Consider the following 4,722-nt stretch of genomic DNA (forward strand, 5'->3'; position numbering starts at 1 on the left):
GTTTGATTTTTTTTTTTTCGTGTGTGTGCGTAGTATTCTCACCAGTGTTCAATCAGATTTGACATATTTAAATATGCATATTTGGGATTTAAAAAAATGTATTGAATCATTGATAAATTCATTAAATTAAAATAAGACTATAGGGGCTGTTACCAATCAAATAATTAAATAATGTTTTGAGATTTGTAGTTTTGAGTAGACAAATAACAAATGTTGGAAAGTATGTTTAAACATGAAACTAAACCTCCAGTAGGTGGCAGCAGGTGGCCATCTTAATAAGCGAGTCATTGAGTCGTTCATTTAAACGATTCATTCAAACACCGATTCGTTCAGTTACACACTTGTTGCTGTGAGAAAAGTTGCGGTTCTGCTGTGAACGATTTTCGCTGCTGAAATAGAACAAACATACTCAATATTGCATCTAAAATGTAAGTGACTTTAAGTGAATGTTAATTAATTGTTTATGGAACTGTCATGAAATCAGTGTAACTTTCAGTAAGTATGGTATTCAGGAAACAGCTTAAACGCTTGTTGTAATTACTCCTCGAGAGGCTGCACAAGCGTCAACAGCGCAAACTTGTTATCGTCATTTCATTATATATTATAATCCACTATCGATCGGCACTTACACTAAATTAATGCACAATCATTCTTGCATTTTGGTGATTCGCTAACGTTAGTTATTTTTTGTTTTAATCAGGCTTGTCCGTCGGGCAAGTAAAATTCTCTTTCACTTGTCCCTTCCAAAAATCCACTTGTCCCGGACAAGTGTTAATGTCGAGTCCTGTTATGAATATAAAACTAAGACAAAATAATTTAAAGATTAAAAGGTTTAGTTCACCCAAAAGTGCAAATTATAGCCCATGATTTCCTCCCCCTCAAGTCATCCTAGGTGTATTCTTCTTTCAGAGGAATAAAATCAGAGTTGTATTAAAATGTCCTGGCTCTTTCAAGCTTTTATAATGGCAGTGAATTGTTGCTTCGTTTATAAAGGCCATTAAAGTGCATCTATTAATAACTGCTCCACACAGCTCCGGGGTGTTAATAAAGGCCTTTTGAAGACGAAGTGGCGTGTTTGTGTACGAAAAATATCCATATTTAAAACTTTATAAAGTAAATTATCTAGCTTCTAGCGCCGATCTCCTTCCGTATTCAACTTACAGAAAAGGTGTAGCGCCTCTCGCAATTCAAAATGCTTGCGCTACGTCTGACGAGTGTAACTGGTGTGCAATTTCGTCATTTACCATTCCATTTACAGTAACCAATAAAATGTGTATCATATGAAATTCTGAACATGTAACGTTACTTGTTAACCTTCTCTTCCCAGTCTGTCCATGTTCAAAGACGCTGTGGTTGGTTACAAAAACTGGCTTCATAGTTAGAACAGCTACAAAGAAGATACACTGCCCTACCTGTTTATCAGGACTTAGTGTAGAGAGCTCTTCCCAACATGAGCTTGGACACACTCTCATTAACATGAAGTCATGAAGTGGGACTTATCAGACCATCAGGCCGTGTTCTAAAAATCTGCAAAACAGCTGAGATGTGTATTCAACAGCACATAATCACAAGACACACCTCAGAATTAGAAACCAAAATTCAAAGCCAGGGTATCCACACAGGTTCTGGAACTCCATGGTGGCTCTGCATTTAAAGCAGCACTAGGTAACTTTTCAACCTTCAAAAAATATTTTCAAGACTCTTGTGATGATACATCGACTTACAATAGGTTGAATGACACGTCTGCCATAGCTTGACGGGGTCTGTATCGTTTTTAATCGTACTTTTAAACTTCGGGTTTCGGGTAGTAACCCGAGAACAAAAGAGAAATACAAAATTCCACTGCTTTACGGCATATACGTCACTTCCACCAACACCCACACTTCCTTAAATTCGGATGTGCGAGCCCAACTTTGTTCATCGGATAATATAGTCATGTCTGAAGCAGCACAGACAATTAAGAAAGAAAAGGGTTTGTTGGAGGAAAGCAATAAGAGGAAACGAAAAAGTGATCGGATTGAAGGCAGGACGAGGATCAACATTGGACCAGCGTTTGCTCGTCGGCGTGAGCTGAAGGAGGCGTGCCCGACTGATGCTGTCCTGCTTGTTATGGTGATTACCTACCACTCAAACATTGAACTGAAGTATCATATAGATTCTGTAAAACGGTAATAGACTACTATAATGACGCTGGCTTGTAAACGTGAGCATTGTGATTATTTGGCGTTTGAAAAAAATAAAACCCATGAAATCATATTCATATGACATGCTGAAACATATGCCACTGACTGTACCTGGGATGAAGACATTTCACACTCGACGCCAGAAGCAGAAACTGTTGATTTTATTGAAGGGGGGAACTGGTTAATTTTGAGCTTTTTTCAGCTATTTTCATCATATGGTTTTAAAAACTAAATTGTGTCCACAACACAGGTTGTGATGTGGTAGCGCACTATAATACTCTGATGACACATCGGTGTCTCTTAATTATTCATGACAGCATGTTGTTCTTTTCAAATACACAAGTGTCAAACTGTGAAATCGTGTAGTAGATGAGAGAGGCGTTCATGGTCATGTTTGTTTTCTTTGTGTAAAAGTTTGGGTGTATTGCATGGCTTTTTTGCATGACAACAAAGGAGACCAGGTTGAAGAAGAGCATTCATCTGAGGCATCAGAGAAAAGAGACTGGGAGCCTACTCCCTCCAAAACTCCCAGGGCTCTGAAGAAGTTTTGCCCTAATCCATCAACTCCAACCCGTACAACAATACGAACAAGCATTGCATAGGTAAGCTTGTTGTTGATGTTTGATTAAACAAATTGAAGCCAGGCGTTCTTTGGTGACGTGGATGATAACGTAATGCCAAATTTCTGATGTTGTCGGTGGAAAAAGAAAGAGAGGGTCAGGAGAGAGTGATTTTTTACTATCTGAGGGAGCTGGAGGAAAGGGAGGCAAAGAGAGAAGAACAGGAAAGACTGAGAGCGGAAAGAGCAGGAGAGAAGAAAAGAAGACGAGAGAAAAGAGAGAGAGAGGAAGAAGCTAGAAGGAGAGGAGAAGAGTTTAGGGCCTGAATGGAGCTGAGGGATGTAGAAATGAGAAGAGGCTGCAGCTAGGGAAGAGAGGCTCCTCAGTTTGGTGGAGGTCTTCACCAAATATTTAATACAAAAATAATTGTAAATTAATAATAATACTAATAATAAAAATATATCCATAAATGATCATCCTTTTTAAAAATCCATTAATTACATATATTAGAAATATTTATAATGACATGTATTTGGTTTTTTAAACCCTTTACTTTGTGGTCAAACACAGCCTGGAGTTGCACTGAATGGAATCATTTCCTGTTAAAGTAACAGCTGCATGAAGGCTGGGGGCTTTATTTGGATGTGGCAGCCGTCAATAGCTCCAACTGGCACGCGAAAAGCAGGAGACCCTGCCAGTCTAGCAAACCCTAGACCAATCTCCTCCAGCTCTTCACCCTGTGGGAGACGCACCATATTTTTAGCAGGCCAAGGACAGCCCTGCTGACTTTGTGCACAACCCTGTGCATTGTTGACTTGGGGATACCAAAGGCTGTGGCAACAACCCGATAGGATGCAGCATGGGCCAGCCAGAACAAAAACATTACCACCTCTATATGTCTTTTGACCATCCATGGTCAACCTCATAAGGCAGTGCAGCTATGAGGTTTACTATGGATTGGCTGGTCAGGCGAAGATAGCGGCGGAAGTCTGATTCCAGGTCCAGAAACAGCCTCAGGATGGGAACTGTTTGTTTAGCTGACAGTGTGGGGTGATGTCAGTCTACAAAACAATAAAAAAAGTGCTCCAGTACAGTGTCCTGTTTTTATGTAATATGTTAATATTTCTGTCCTACATTTATGCCTAAAACTTAAAATTATATATAAATACAAACCAATATGCATTGTAAAAATACTTTGTTTTAGTATAGTCCTTTACTGTAATTTAACACATTTTATCTTTAGTTTGCATTGTTACAGACATTATTATTGCACATGAACGTCAACACCAGTCTCCTCACGAAAAACCTGTGTCTGGTAGACCGACGACGACGTGCTGCTTCTCTCTCCAAGTTGTCATGATGCATGTTCGACTCGAGTGGTGTAAATGAAATATGAAAGAAAAAAAGATGTATATACAATGGGAATAGTAAATTATAATGTTCTATACTAATAGGAAGAAATAGAATTGTCGAATGTCAAGTATTTTAAAATATTTTTTCTTCACAAAAAGTACATACTTTTAGGTCATAGTTATAAGTATGCGAATTAGGACCCAGCGATTGTGGTTCATGTTATCCTTTATTCATTCATTCTGTGTTATGAGTTTATTTCGTACCGTGTGAGGATGTATATGACGTAATGAGTATTTATTTACGTGCACTTGAACGTATATACCTGGCATGAATAAAATATTTACATTACCAGCACATAATTCCAATCCAAACTTTTTTTGAAAAGTGTGAGATGGTATCGTGTTAATGTACTTACTATATTTGTATTCATTAATGTTGAAGTGGATTCACGTAAAAAACAACAGGAAAGAAGCATCACGTGTGCATATTTATTCATTTATTACCTTTTACATCGGTATACAATGTTGAACTCCACCATATCGCCGGGATGATAATCCTCCGGCCTAAAGTGAACACTACACACACCACTGCATGTTTCGAAGCAGATGGTGAAGTGAAGTCCCATC

Source organism: Pseudorasbora parva, chromosome 20, assembly GCF_024679245.1.
Source record: "Pseudorasbora parva isolate DD20220531a chromosome 20, ASM2467924v1, whole genome shotgun sequence".
NCBI lineage: Eukaryota > Metazoa > Chordata > Actinopteri > Cypriniformes > Gobionidae > Pseudorasbora > Pseudorasbora parva.